At 35.7% G+C, this 16,801-nt stretch overlaps 1 protein-coding gene across 3 annotated transcripts in view; it reads left to right on the plus strand.

Moving 5' to 3' along the window:
- The window catches only part of NLGN1 (neuroligin 1), a 909,290-nt gene that overhangs the window by 596,592 nt on the left and 295,897 nt on the right, over positions 1-16,801 (plus strand).

Consider the following 16,801-nt stretch of genomic DNA (forward strand, 5'->3'; position numbering starts at 1 on the left):
TTTGGAAAGATAAAAGGCAATAAATTACTTTGAAACTCACTTTCTACAGCCCCGTAAGGTTGACCAGACAACATTTTGGGCAAAACTGCCTAGATTTTTAAAGTGGATGTTAGAAGCAGGTAATATAGAAAAATTGAAGTGAATCTTCCCTGAAATTACTGCTACCATTACCACTGTTCTTTGAGGACCAGTCTAATGCAATTTATACCTCTTCAGCCTAACACTAAGAGGTCAGAGCTTTAAAATGGCACTTGTAACAAAGAGAAGAGTCAAATTGTTCTTGTCACTAATTAGTTCAGATGTTATTTCAAATTCACTTTGGCTCTGTTATTGACTCAAGAAATCCAGATCTGAGGAAATCAACTGTGAGAATATTACGAACAGGGAAAATTAGGTCACCATTTATGTTTTGCAGCTAGAAAAGGAATTCATTGCCCATGTTTAACTTCTCTTTAGCACTAATCTCAATATAAGAGGGTTAACAAAAATCTGAAAATAATTATAATATGAAAAATAATAAGGCTTGAATCCAAAACTGTGTGAAAATTAGAGCCACTTTTATGTTTTCTCTGTTTATAGTTTCTTTCTATCTCTTTCAATCCAGCTTACCATAGAATAATAATATCATCATCTACACACCACAATTATCATGATTAACTTCATTTTCACCAATAAAAGTCACTCGGTACCCTTCTGAAACTGTGCAAAGGCAATGCCTAAACCCAGTTCTCCTGTAGTTACTTTTAGTTGTATTGAGAATATGCCATACTGTGGTTCAGTTGGACTTAGCAAATGACTTAATTCTTTTTGGCATTTTTCAGTAAGGGAAGTCTTAATTCTGAATTCTCACTTGTATTGACAACTAATGAAATTGTCAATTGTAGTCATGTCTTTACTGTCAAATATTCCAAATGCCTTTCCTTATCAATGGTAATACTTTAAAGTATATTCTCATTTTATCAAAGCCAGTAGTTTGGTACTCTGATCATATTACTTGAACAATATAAAGATGCATAGCTACATTTTGGGAAAACTCACCCTTTTTCTGTCACCCAAAATAAAAAGATTCTCAATTATGGAATATGCCCACTTTTAAAATGTAGCTTCTCATACAGGAGTGCATTTCTTATTTAGTTTTCAAATATATAATGTATCTGGGGACACAAAGGCCAGAGTAAACAAGAACAAGTCCACGAAATACAATCTGTCTATAATCTAATAGCCCTAGTCAGGGGACTAGAATCTGGGCCTAAAGTCATTTTACTTGTCTCTATATAAGAAAAGTTACAACCAAAAACAGACCCTTGTTTAAATGCTTTTTCTTTGTATAGATCCAGGTTTTGTGTGTGTTAGATACAAGTTCATTCTATCAAAATAGATGAAGGTACAAAGTTTTTCATTCTTTCTTCTACTATGTTTATGTCATCACCAATCCTTTATTAATAATCGGATTCTTTTAAGGGTTTCCTATAGCCACTACTTTTAGTCCATTTCAGGATGAATGAAGGAAAATAGCAGGTTGCTCAGACCTTAACAGGAGTAACTAGGGTGGCAAGACCTTACTTTTTAAGCACAAGGCTGCCTATCATGACTTCTAAGATATACTATTTGTCCCAAGAATTATTAATAATGCCTCCTGGAAGAATAGCTATGCAGGCAGAAATTAACCTTTTCTCTTCTACTTTTCTTGCTCCATGTTTAACTTCCCAGAATTCCATACACAAATAGTTATTTTTTTAATCTCCAAATAATTTTTATCTAGTACTTTCTTCAGTTGAACTGATTGATCCTACTTTAAGTTTCTTATTAAATGTACACCTCTTATTCTTCTTGCCTTTAATACCACTACTCTCTCCTAAACACCTTATCAACCTCCCTGCCATCTCTACTTACCATCATTGTGATATTATTTAATCCCCTCTCAACCTTGTTCTCTCTTTCTCTGTTGCCCGATCCACTTTTGTTTTACACACTTAGGAGGCTGAAGGAAAGATAAGGTGGGAGAGAACAGCTAGCAGATTGAGAATAATTTTGATGAGTTGGCACTTAATTTGGTAAATTCACCAGACTTTGCCTCAGCTAATTTCATTCTGTCACATCTCTCAAGGTTGTTACTCAGTAACTAAACCCATAGAGCTCAAGGGATAAGGCAGTTGTTATCTCTGAATGAGAAACTTAACAGTCACATCAACTGATAAAACAGCATCAGCGTGACTTACACATTCCTTACCACTGGGCAAATCTACATGGGAAATCGCATGCTTGTACTCAGAACAATCTAAGTCAGTTTTTTAAAAAGAAGTAATCCTCAGCTAAGAGACATTGAAAAACTCTTGTCTACTATAAAGATAGCTTTGACCACAGAATAATAATACTTCAACTCTTTGGCCAAAATTTCCTCTCCCGTGGGCAGCACTTAAATGTGGAAAGTCAGGGTTTATTTTTATTTCTGATGTTTCTTTTTCTATACTTCCATGTCTGAGAAGCCTCCTTTAGGATTAACATATTTAAAAAATTCTGATGGTGCAATGAATCAAGGTATAGTCCAATCTAGGAGTCTCCTGTAATGTTAATATGACTTTGTAAATCTCTGATTTCACTCACTATAATAGTTAGATGGTGTTCAACTAAAAATAATAGAAAATCTTATTCACAGTAGCTTAAAATAAAAGTACATTTACAAAGAAGACCCATGGTTTGCAGTCTTACGGCAGGTGCAGCAAATAGCTTAATTATGTAATCAAAGACCTTCTCCTCCCACCCTTCCTTTTCCCCATGCTCAGCATTTTGGCTTCGGAGTTCATGACTGTCATAGCTTTACGTCCTCAGAAAACAACACACAAACCAAGAAGGGAGGGAAGGGATAAAAAGCCTCTCTCATCTCGGAGCACTCTCTTATCAGAGCCATTTTTGCACTCTACCTTGCCCAAGCTCTTCCTTGCAGTTTACTTCTCTTTGGGTATACCTGGATCACCAGCTCACTTATGGAAAAATTACTGGCCAAGAAGAATAAGATTGGCGTACTGGCTCAGACTAATCATGATCCATCCTCAGCAGCTAGACACATTGTCTTGGGTGGGGATGGAGGATGTTGTTGCCCTAGTAAGCAAGAAGTGGGAATGGCTGTTAAATAGACAATCAACAGAGATTATCACACCATACTCTGTTGGGTGATTAGGATAGTCTTAGGCTTTACCCAAAATCTATTGATCAAGCATCTCTGGTGTTGAGGATCTTCATGTAAAACCAAAGGAGAATTGGTTTTACATGAAGATCCTCAACACCAGAGATCTTCATGTAAAACCAATTATCCTTTGGGAGGCCGAGGCAGGTGGATCACCTGAGGTCAGGAGTTTGAGACCAGCTTGACCAACGTGGTGACAAGTCTTATTGATAGTCAATCAATAAAAACATATTATCTATATGACTTTCTATATTTGCAAGTACTTAGGGTGCTAGGCAAACTCACCATTTTCCCCATGTACTGCTTACGGTACCTTTCTTGATCAAAAAGTTGTCTACAAATTATTTGTTTGCTGACTATTTTCTTTATTCTCCTAATCTTGAGTGAAGACATTCACAAAAGGGTAAACCAATAGTACCTTATAGAGAAATACATTTTGTTTGGTGCAAACATACTTAATATTGCAACTTATTTGAAATTTTTTTGCAAATGAGCGTGCAAATTTTATATTACTCTATCACTTGCAAAACAATTCCAGTTAACAATCATCTATCTTTTTAAAGTTTAATTTTTCAGAGGGTCTTAATCTATTTTAAATATCATTTGATGCAGCCAGTATACTGAAAACTGTTTATTGGCAACTTGATTATTCCATAATTATAATGGCAGTTCAAGCAGTATGTGCCTTCTTCAGATAATGTCATTATAATTTAAAGAGAAAATTAGTAAACAACCCACAGCTGTTTTGGTATGAAATGTGCATGTGTAGTTATGAATATTTATATTCATAAATATTTTATCTTAATAAAAGATATTAATTCCATATTTTAAAAGAAACAATTGTAATGGTTATTAGAATATAAAAATACTTTTTAAGACTGTGTTTCATTTTCTCATTAAAACATTTTTTCTAAACATATTTTAATAAACTTTATAGAAGTTTTAAACTCACATCAAAATTTAGCAGAAGGAACAGAGATTTCCCATATACCTCCATACATGCAGAGCTTCTCCAATTACCAACATTTCCCACAGAGTTGTACCTTTATTACAATTGGTGAACCGATATTGACACATTATTATCACACAAAGTCCATAGTTTACATTAGGGCTCACTTTTGGTGTTGTACATTCCATGAGTTTCAACAAACGTATGACATATATCCAGCCTCCTAATATCATATGGAGTAACCTCACTGCCATAAAAATCCTATGTGTGCCACCTGTTTACCCCTTCCTTCTGCCCATAGATTGATTTTTAAAATGCTAAAAAACCTTAATAATTGATATAATTTAATAGAAAACACCTCTACCATCAATAAAAACGTATTTTCTATATGACTTTTATACCTTTTAGAAATTTTATGTGATTTAGTATTCTTCACTTAATATGAATATATTCAATGACAAAACATTGTGTGACAAATTTTGTAATTCATTGAAAACCTCTAGAGCAGGGCTGTCAAATTAAATTTTCTGTGATAAAAGAAATGTTCTATATCTTCCCTGTTGAATACAATGTTACTAGCCACACATGTCTGTTGAGAAGTTGATATGTGGTTCGTGTAACCAGGGAATAGATTTCTCAATTTTATCAAGTTTTAATTAATTTAAATTTAAAAAGTCATATCTGACTTGTCCTACTACATTGGATATCACAGATTTAGAAGGAAGTATAAAGTAGGAGAAAGAATACTTCTTCTTTCATACCTCACTGAAGGCTCCGGATGCCCCTTCTCAGGATATGGAGATGTTCTTTAATAAAATGGTCTGCAAACATCAGGACAGAAGAATTATCTGGAGAATTGGTGTTTTGTTGTTGTTGTTGTTGTTTTTGTTGTTGTTGTTTTTTGGAGCCTCCCTCTGTCCCCCAGACTGGAGTACAATGGCACAATCTTGGCTCACTGCAAGCTCTGCCTCTTGGGTTCTAGCGATTCTGGTTCTAGCAATTCTCCTGCCTCAGCCTCCTGAGTAGCTGGGATTACAGGTGACAGCCACCACGTCCGGCTATTTTTTGTATTTTTAGTAGAGACGGGGTTTCATTATGTCAGTCTACCTGGTCTCAAACTCCTGACCTCAGCTGATCCACCTGCCTCAACCTCCCAAAGGAGAATTGGTTTTACATGAAGATCCTCAACACCAGAGATGCTTAATCAAAATATATTGATGTTCATGTAAAACCAAAGGAGAATTGGTTTAAATGAAGATCCTCAGCACCAGAATGCTTGATCAATAGACTTTGGGTAAAGCCTAAGATCATGTGATTTTGATACTGGTTCTCAGAACCACACTCTGTGAAAGTCTTTTCTAGGGTGTGTCTATATACTCTTCCCTGCCTGTCCATAGGGACTATCAGCAGCAGACACTCTCACTAGAATAACGACTTTCAAACATATTTGCCTTTTTCCTCACAATTCATAGTAAGAAACAGATTTATTGTTACCCGCACATGCACACAATATATGTGTATTATTCATAAGTATACATATATTTTTATGTGAACTCTGATCCTTTAAATTACATTTTACTTTATTTAATTTTTCAGAATCTGGTAGTGATCCAATAAAATGTGTCAGGACTCAAATCAAAAAAACGTTGTGCTGAATAGCCATAATTCAGGCCCTGAGGCTGCACACAAGACTCTAGGGCAGAGACACAGAAAGAACAAATTGAGAAAGGCTTTTTTGCTCCACCCTTCTCCCATGGCTAAGAAATGTCTCATTCAACAAATGTACCAGTGGCTCTTTTTTCCTTTTAAATGATTCAAGAATAAACCACATATTTATGATGTAACTGCCATAAAAATCAAACACAAATGTCCCATGAAAGAGTTATTTTTATAAGTAAAATAAGCTTATCTTTTTAAAGTATGATGTTGATTTTGTCCAAAAATAGATATTGTGGTGACTTTTCATGCTGAACAGTAAGTCAGTAGTTTCAAGGCACTCTCAGGGTATGTAATGTTAGTTTTTAATGTATTCTTTCATTTTTATAGACCCAGAAAAGACAAGAAGATATTGAGAGCACACATATAGTCTATACATCTGTTCTTTGTATGAACCTAAATACTTATTACAGACCCTTACGCCAAATAATACTGCAATATATGTGCTTGTTTAAAAATAACCTGGAAGAGATTTCCATTTACAGCAATCTTAGTCTATTTTTTTTTCTTTTTTTTCTCCTGTTGGAATGGATCTTAATTTTATCCATGTGGGTTACAAATCTGAAGCAATTAAAATTAATGATTGTGTGGAGTAATAGTACAAGAGGCTATTTAATCCCTGGGGGATAAATGTTCTTCATTATCATTTATTATCCTCCTGTTTCTTGTTAAAATATGTAAATAAATAGAAGAGGGACAGCTTACAGGCATTTTCATTATTTTTTGATGTCATTGGGACACAGTTTAATACTGTCATTATGAATGGCATAGACACACTTGGAATTCTGTATTCAGTGATATAGCAGCTTCATAGAAATGTCTTAAATGTGTTGTGGAAGCATGTAAACCATCTTAAAGATCAATGCCTCATGGGTTTATTTGTACGTGGCCAAAGCAAATCACCAATGTAGTTGTTCATGTTGCCATTTGCGGTTGGTAAAAGACATGCCATGTGTCCACTAAATGGTGCATTTTGCGCTAGATGTATTTGTGGCACAATGTCAGGTTGAATTTGGAGATATGATTCACTCTCTTTGTTCCAGAGCAGATGCAAATTATCATAGCATGAAGTAAATAGAGCTACTAGTGTGTAGGTCAGATGTTAAGAATGATGTGTGTTTTTCTTTGTGTCCCTAACAATGCTATGGTAACTTTTGGTCAGTAGATGGAGTTGCAGGTCCCGGACATGTTTATTTTCTTTTGGATACTTTGGCCTTATTCAAAACAGAATATAGATAGAAAGATAGATAGATAGATAGATAGATAGATAGATAGATAGATAATAGATAGATAAATAGATGTATAGTTCAGGAGCCAACTAACAGTACTTCAGTTTTTCCATTCATTAATTTAATAATGAAGTACATATATAAAGTATATATATAAATGGTATATATATATAGTATTGTATATATATAATATTTTCCTTTACCCTGCACAAAAACAAAATGTATACATCCATGCATTTTGGTGTGTATATGTGTGTGTATATATACTATATATATATTATAAATATATGCACACACACTCACATACACATATACATATGTGTGTATGTGTATATATAGTAACTAGGAACCCAATTTAAGGCAAATTCTTTGTCGTCTCATATTATCGCTAGTAAATTTTCCAGATCAATCAATATAAGTAGATTGCCAAAAGGATTTTGAATGTTTAACTTTTATGGAAAACTAACCTAAATTTGAAAAATATGAAGTTTAATGTTTCACTTAAAAATTGTGAAATACACAGAGAATGTATTGGTAGATAATTCTTTTGTTTGTTTGTTTGTGGTTGAGACAGGATCTCACTCTGTCACCCAGGTTGGAGTGCAGTGGCATGATCACAGCTCACTGCAGCCTTGACCTCCCAGGCTCAAGTGATCCTACTGCCTCTGCCTCCTGAATAGCTGAGACTGCAAGAGTGCACCACCACGCCTGGCTAATTTTTGTATTTTGGGGGGTTCTGCCATGTTGCCCAGGCTGTTCTCAAACTCCTCAGCTCAGGCTATCTGCCTGCCTCGGCTTCTCAAAGTGCTGGGATAACAGGCGTGAGCCACTGTGCCCAGCATGTATTGGTAGATAATTCTCAGTGAGATTTTCTTTTGTATGAAAATTTTTAATTTAACCTTGAAAAAGGAAAAAAAAAAAAAAGAGAGAGAGAGCAAAAGAGAGCCTAATTAGTAATGCATTAGCTCTATTTTAAAACCTATTAAAATTTAGTTCTTTATCTTACATCTGATGGCAAAATTTTAAGCTCATGCGTGATTCATGTCTCTCTTACTTTGAAACATTTTGTTTAGCAGAGATCCAGGCAAAATTAGGTGACAGCATTAATCTTTTATTTCTCTCTACTAGCGTCTAATTTTTTGGCTTTAGGTTAGATTTGGGCACATGTGCTTTGCCTGAAGGCTACTGATATTTTTGTTTTTAAAATTCTGAACCGTTTTTGGAACACCATGAGCATTTTACAAATGTCAAATAATTACAGTACTACCAAGCATAAGGCAAGACCAACACCAACAGCTTTCCAGAAGAAATGTTGGAAACTTTACCTTTGCAAAGAGGACACGTAAGGAGAAGGATGAAAGTTAATGGAGTTAGGCACCAAACCCTCAAAAACTAGTATATATATATAAAATGGTTGTCAGTATAAGTTTCTGTTTATATTTGTCTCCCATTATTTACACACCTAATTTTGTGGATTTTCTTGGACCAAAGAATTCATTTCATTTTTCCTGCTGCTAGTTTCTTAAAAATTATCCGGCCTGCTAGCCCGAGGTTTGCAAATTTGCTTGCATATGAGAGAAATAAACTAAAGCTGGTGAAGCCAAGAAACATTTTATCCAAAGGTTATTCACGTGTCTTGAAACCTAAGAGCCAGAATTCAGTTGTTCCAAAGGAAGAAACTAGAATCAGGGGCCTCAAGCCTAGTGAACTCTTTGCCATCTCTGCTCCCTGCTTCTCTCTGTCCACCGGCCTCATTGTCCTCTCTGTAGACTGGCTTTCTTTCCTTCACACAGACATGGAAGAAAACATGGCCACTCCTCAGTTCTTGAGTTATATGTTGCAAATACAGCTGCATAAAGGGGGAGTACAATGAATCTTTATGAATCCTAATCCCAAAATTTTAAAAAGGAGACTGAGCTGAAATAGGTCAAGTGCTCTTCCTAGTTCTATCAAATATGTCAAGATGGTATCCCACTGCACAAAATGGCTGCAGAAACCTTTCTGCCCTGAGTGAAGAGGGAAATAGGGAGAGAGTATTGTGAATTGATCAGTCACTCCAAAATGCCCCAATTAGTGTTAGACTATTTTTGATGTTTTTATTTTTCTTTCTTTCCTTTTATTTTTATTAATTTTTTTTTAGAGACAGGGTCTCACTCTATTGCCCAGGCTGGAGTACAGTGGCTCCATCTTGGCTTACTATAGTCTTGAACTCCTGGGCTCAAGTGATCCTCTTGCCTCAGTTTCCCAAGTAGCTGGGACTCCAGGTGCACACCACCATACTCGGCTAATTTTTAATTTTTTTGTAGAGACAGTGTCTCACTATGTTGCCTAGGCTACTCTCAAACTCCTGGCTTTAAGCTATACTTCTGCCTCTTCCTCCGAAAGTGCTGGGATTGCAGGTGTGAGCCACTGCACCCAGCCCTCGTGTTTTGTTTTTAACCACAACAATCACTTTAATTTGTTTTAAAATATCAACAAATATTTACTGAAAGCTCACAAAGAGCAGAGTATCAGTCTAAGCATTAATGTATTTCTTCGTTGACGTTTTTCAAATTTAAAAGTAAGCTTCAAAATTATGAATGGTGCCAGATAGAAAACTCTTAATTCCTGCTTCTATTCCGTGGTGGTAACTCAGCATCTATAATTTACATAATAGTTTCTTGTTAGTCCACATGTTTAAAATTACTTCTATTTTAAGATCCTTGCTGTATATATAGTGCAAGGACATGCTGCTTTCCTGAATCAGTGCTTCCCAAACTGTCTGGTGCCTCAGATTCACCTGGAGAATTTGTTAAAGCACAGATTGCTGACTCACACCCAGAGTTTCCAAACCAGTTAGTCTGGAGTGGAGCCCCAGTAATGCACCTTTACCAGTAAGTTACCATTTGTAACTTAGTGGTAGAGAATGTTAGAGAATGTCAGTCCTGGACCACAATTTGAGATATAATTGCCTTAAATAAAATTAAGTTCAACTTCTCCAAAGCTGGCCAGTGAAATAAGGCTTTCCAGGTTAAAGTCTTAGTTCTCACCACTGCCCTCCTGAAGTTGATCTTCCCTGGAGAGACTGTTTTACACACTAACACCAACTCTCTCCACAACACTGGCCTCACCAGGTACGCTTGAACATTTCAAATCATTCATAATTTTTACCTTCGTTCCTAGAACTACGATTTGGACTACTTCAGACTGTGTAACCAAGGGATCACTCTGAATCAAGGGAAAATTATAAAGAAGAGAATATGCAACAAAGTAATCTGAATTGCAAACTTTGTGTTATGTTTTATTTTCTGGCAGGGGAGGTGGTTGGGGACCACTGTGAGAGATGACTTCTTTGAGTCAGTGAGAAGTGACTATCAATGAGACTTTATGTGGAGGACACCAGGAATTTCCTTGGCAAAACCACTTTAACAGGGCATAATAGAAGTCCCACATCTATACAAGACAATGTCTTTTAAATAGTGATTTGTGACCTATTAGTGAGTGAGTAAATAAATTTAGTGGGTTATGTCTATTTTTTAAATATTGAATAGAATGGAAAATAGCAGAATAAATCTTATACTTAGGTCAATTATTATAGTGTGAAACATGTTGTACAATATAGGTCGTGGTCATAAACATTTACAGCAAACTACATTCAATAACTTTTTGAAGTGGATGAGATAATAATTATTAATTATTTTTAAAACATAATTAAACTTGGAATGGGACCTCAGTACACTTTTGTGCAAAATGATGATGATGGAGAAACAATATTCCCACCATACTCATTCTACAGCCAGGCTATAGATAATTTGTCAAACAGAGGAGGCACCAGACATCTATATTAGTTGATCCACATTAATTGATTAGGATTCTGCATCTTTCAAATATTTCAAAACTCATTGCATTTTTGAGCTGGATGGAACATCCAGAATCATTTTTTATGGTGACTTTTAAAATACGTTTACAGAATTCTAAGAGTTTTATTGAGATTTCCAGGGCTCATAGTCCCTAGTCCTGTTTGAATTAAAGCTCTTTATCAAATTGATTCTAAGTCTTGTTGATGGTATTTACTGAGCTCTGACTATGTTCCTGGCAATATTCATAATCATCCTCTAAGGATGGTAGTATTATCACCCCATTTTTCAGTTGAGGAAACAAAGGCATAGTGAGTTTAAGTAAATTGCTAAGGTTCCAGATTGTGTTCTAACCATTATACTCTAATTCTCATAGCAAAACCACCACAGAGCTCAAAAAACACCCACTTAAGAAATATCCTTATTTATTCTAGCCACTTAATTATAAAGGTTTTTATAGCTTACTGAAGTAAAATACTAGAACCAGACTCCATAGATGTAGTAGATTTAGGGCTAGAATTGCGATCCCTCAGTTTGTTTAATATTATTCCCATTCAACAAGCATTTGACCAAGATCTTGCCCATTGTCAGTACACTGGGTAACATCAATACATGTTTCTCTATGGACTGAGCAATACTTGAGATTAGCCAAGGATTTGTCTATGGCTAACCTTCACAATCTACAAAACCTCCTGACAGGCACTCTTGTTCTTACTGTTTCATGAAGGAGAAAAGTAAATCCCAACAAGGATGCATAGCTCTTCCTGTGTTACCTGTTAGGGTCACAGGCAGCCTTTCCATCCTAGACAACCTGCTTTGAAAGCAGTTATTCTGTTCACCTCATCCATTGCTATTTCGGTGGCCAGGTCCCCCATTGCCACATTACTTTGGGAATCAGAACATCCTACTTCAAAGGAAGCTTTTCCATTTATCCAAGCTTGGAATTTATCCAAGCTTAAAACACACTGTTACAACTTTAGGAGGAAACTTCCATTTTCTTTGAGTGTTTAAGTAGAGGAGGTACTTCGTAATGCTCTGATTCCCTTCAGCATGTGGCTCAAATAAATTAAGAAGAAACAATAAAATGTAACTTCAATGTGAGGCTTCACTTGATTTTGTGTATCAAATAAAAGACATCACTTTTATTAAAGCCCAAATTATGATATTTTCCTCCTTCCTTGCCCACTAAGAATTTAATTGCCTAGGATTCAGTTGTTTCAGAGTCTTCAAAACATTGCCAAGTGTTAAGAATTAAGTCTGCTTACACTGTTTTCTTCTCATGAGGCAATAAAATGTATAAGACTTTATTCTTATAAGTCTACTTGCACTGTTTTATTCTCATGAGAGAGTCACTCTGTTCTATGACTGCTCCTTTCAGGATACCAGTGGTCATGCTGATTCCAATTCTCTCAAAGCTATCAACCCCTGAAATATTGGTGTGATTCTGAGGTCTGCACATTATTCACTTACATGCACTCTCCAACTTCATGCTGAATGCCATCACTTGGGTCTGAAAGTGTTATTACCCATTATAGTCTAATAAACATCCTTTTCAAATAGTTCCTTCACCTGTTGATCTTCAGCTTCTAAACTCTTAGCCGTAGTTGCACACACCAACAAAGGAAACACACTTACTTCTATAAGGATCAGCAATAATCTTCAGGCGTAGAGCATGTTTTCTCCAACTTAGAAACTTCTCTCTATGGGAGTTGGTATCCCTAGAAGGACAGTGAAACTCTAGATGCTCCATAAAATAACCTCTTTGTTACCTGACAGAACAGATGAGCTCCTTAGAGCTATAATTGAATAAAAGTCTCATCCATTTCCAAAGAAGATGACTGCTTATATTCTCATAATAAAAGGTCTTCTTGGTGGTTTTCCTGGAACACAAGAACAATTTGCCCCAAAATGATTTCAAGGAGTTTTCAAGAAAGCTTTGAGATGATATATTTTTTTTTCCAACTTTACTCAGCAAGGCTTTAAAAATTCTAGGACTGAATTTCATCTGAAGTACTTGGTCATAAATAACATTAGAGGAGTTCTAGGAGATGATTTTACCTTTGATACCTCTAAATATATGTTGTAAAAAACCAGAAATATAATTTCAACTGTACATCTTATAATAATGGGAAAATTGCTGAGACTTAGATGATACAAGTAAGGGAAGTTTCATAGAATATGTTTGGAAAAAAATACTGACCTTTATTCTCCAAACGCCACTTCATTTTTAACAAAATCCTAATAACATTTTGGGAAGCTACCTCTTCATTTGCCTGCAGGACCAATTTGTAAGGCAAAGACATCAATTTCCTTTCTAGTTATACCTCATTTTGCCCAGAGCTGGTATTACCCAGCATGACCACTATTTTATTCCCGAAAGTAGCTTCAATTGACCTTTCAATTGAGATTCCAAAGACCTGAATCCACTCTTAAAGAGTGAAAACATGTTACTAATAAGTAAACTCTGCAAAACATTTCAAAGTACAACAGCATTTCCAAAAGAAGAGTAAAAATTTGTCTTAAACAACGTCATAACTGCCTGAATTTCTAGAGTCATTAATTTGAAGAAATAACAAACAGATTTTTTTTTTCTGATATAACTAGATCTTGCAAGCCCATCACAGCAGAGAATCGTAATAAGGGGTTACATGGTGGATATCTTAAACATTTTATTATTTCGAAACATGTAAGTACATATTATTGTACCAATCTTTGATTCAGGACTGAGTATTTTCATCTGTGATTTGGTCCACTGATGATGGTTCCTCTCATTGTTTCTCATCTATAATACCGTGACTGCACATTTCCAGATTCTATTTTTTTAGAGTAAAACCTTAAAGAAAATTTATCATCAAGAATTTCTACTTATATTTTTTGCACCTTCACATCCAATTAACAGCAACTTGAATTTTTGCAAAACATTTAACTTAGTTTTCATAACAACTGCTCTATTCACATTCATTTTCATCTTTGTAAGAAATAATTAATTTATATATGTAACAAATTCAACTGGCATAAACAATGTCAGAAATAGTTTTGGCAAACAGACAACTCCAGATATGGAGGCAAAGATGAGTTGATGAATCCGAGCGAATCCTACCTCCTTTTGGATTCTGTTGGTATTGAAAAGCAGTCAGTAGATTTTACAGAGTAACAGAGAGCCATAGTTAATCCAGGCAGTTGAGTAAATCAAGGTTAGTTAATATAATTTTAGTATATTAATTAAGAAATTATCTTTACATCTTGTATAATGTGAAATGTATACAGCACCAAATGTGAAAGTCACACAATGAGGGCAAGAAGGCAAAGGAAAGATCCCTTTGTTGGAGGATAGTAAAGATGAATTCATGAGGTTAGTTGAACTTAAATAATGGATAGATTTAAATAGATACATGAGATGAAGAGAGAAAAGGTAAGACTTGACCTGTTCATTGTGGCAACATGTCCATATCCAAACATGTGTCAGATCAGCAGCGCGCCAGAATTAAATTCTGCTGAGTGGACAGATGGGTGGACACTGGTCTTCTCCTGACTTTTTCTGAACCCCAGGATATCCTGGGAGTTCAGTCAAGGACTCCACGTGTATTGTCTATGGTGTGGTACTCCAGATGAATGCACACTACCTGCTCCCCACCCACCTCCATGGACAATTCAATTATACTTTGCATGTTGGGCTCAGACGAAAGATTGAATTGTACAGAGAATGCATCAGCAAAAGACTTTTGAAAAAACACTCTACAAAATTTTTCAGGGAAGAGAAAGGGAAGAACAGATGAGAGCAAAATTGAAATGGGCTTTTGAATTGCCAAGCTAACATTTTCTGGTTTAATTTCAAAGGTCTGAGGTGACCAGAAAAATGTTGGACTGGCATGACAGACTGAACACTGAGAGGATCAGTGAGAGGGAGGTTAAATGATGACTCAGTACTAGAGCTAGAAACAGATTTTTTTCTTTGAAAAAAGAAATCAGAAAATTGGGAATAGAAGTAAGTTTTGGATAAGAAACATAAACTCACCTTTAGATCCATTTAATTTGATCAATATTAATTCAACACCTACTCTGTGTCAGGAATTGAAGTTAAGTCATTATGTGATAAACTTCCAGAATGCTTATAGTCTTGAGAAGAGATCAGTAATGAAAAGTCTACAATGAAAAACGTATTGTAGGGGTTAAGAGGATAGTCCCCTGAGACAAAAGCAGATGGATGTTGGTCTATATTCTACACCCGTGCATCTCTGACCTTGTTTCCTTATCAATAGTGTGTATATGTACCTCATTACTATACTTTGAGGATTAAATAAAACAGATAATCTGTGTACAACAGTTAGCTGAGTACCTGGCATATGGAAAGCATTGGTTAATATGGCGATGGTAGTGGTGACAAGGAAATGGGATGATGATGATGATGATGTACAGCAGTGGTCCTCAATGTGATTTTGCTTGTTAGGGGACATTTGCCAATTTCTGGAGACAGTTCGTGTAAAAACATCTTATAATGTACAGAATAATCTCCAAACAATTTTCCAATCCCAAATTGACCATAGAGCTGCACTTCAGAAACCCTGATGTAGAAAGAAATGCTATGACATGGATAAAAAGATGCCATAGAAATATGGGAGTCCTGGATGAAATTAGGCTAAGTTAGGATAACAGAATCACCTAGACAGACCTTTTTTTTTTTTTTTTTTTTAAATACCAAGATTAGGGCCCTACTCAAAGGCCTGAGACTTTTATGGGGAAGGAGGTTGAAATCAGTATTTATTTATTTATTTTTTTTTGAGATGGATTCTTGCTCTGTTGCCCAGGCTGGAGTGCAATGGCATGATCTCAGCTCAATGCAGCCTCCGCCTCCTGAGTTCAAGCATTTCTCCTGCCTCAGTCTCCCAAGTAGCTGGGATTACAGGTGCCCGCCACCACGCCTGGCTAATTTTTGTATTTTTAGTAGAGATGGGGTTTCACCATGTTGGCCAGACTGGTCTCTAACTCCTGAACCCAAATGATCCACCCTCCTTGGCCTCCCAAAGTGCTGGGATTCTAGGTGTGAGCCACTATGCTCGGATGAAAATCAGTATTTTTTAACACTTAAAATGTTAAGTGAATCATTTTTACTTTATGACTTGTAATCAGTGATTACTGTAATCCGTATTTTTTAACACTTCCAGGAATCAGTCTTTTTTTTTTTTAAACTTCTCAGATTATTCTAGTGGTACCACAAGTTGAGAACTGCTACCCCTCATGAAATAACTAATAGGTAGAACAATGTATGAAATTGACCTTTAGTTTGTATCTCTTAGAAACTGACAAATGTTAAAGACCACAGTGAATTTCTAGTGAAATTTTTTGCCTTGTGAAGAAGTCATTCTATGGCATCCCTTGGGAAAAAAAAAAAAAAGGATGGAAAAGTGGAGGTAGGTAGTAAAACAGACTGGTGCTGCTCCAGTTTCTCTCATTCGTGACTTCGTTCGGGTCAGGCAGCTGAAAGCTATTCATTGCAAATAGAAATTGTTTTACACTTGTAAGTAAAGATTTTTAAGCTAGGTCAGGATAAAGTCTTGAGTAGTCCATTTATCCATCAACTGTCAATGCTTTGTTTCAGTTTACCTGATATATTTAGCAGGCATTATTTGAATTTAATTGATAGCTTCACCGAAGAAGAGTTCTTAAATCTTTGCCAGTTAATGAGTGGTCCATGGACCAGTGGCACTAGTATCACCTGGGAGATTGCCGGAAATACATAATGTGAGGCCCACTTTAAATATGTAAATATATTGTACACACATTAAAATTTGAGAAGCACTTCTGTAAATTATGGAGTCAAGATATGCATTCAAACCAAATGATCTGTGGAAACTTTTTATTTCATATTCTGAATCCTGCTTAGCCTGAA

This window comes from Macaca mulatta, chromosome 2, assembly GCF_049350105.2.
Source record: "Macaca mulatta isolate MMU2019108-1 chromosome 2, T2T-MMU8v2.0, whole genome shotgun sequence".
Taxonomy (NCBI): Eukaryota; Metazoa; Chordata; class Mammalia; order Primates; family Cercopithecidae; genus Macaca; species Macaca mulatta.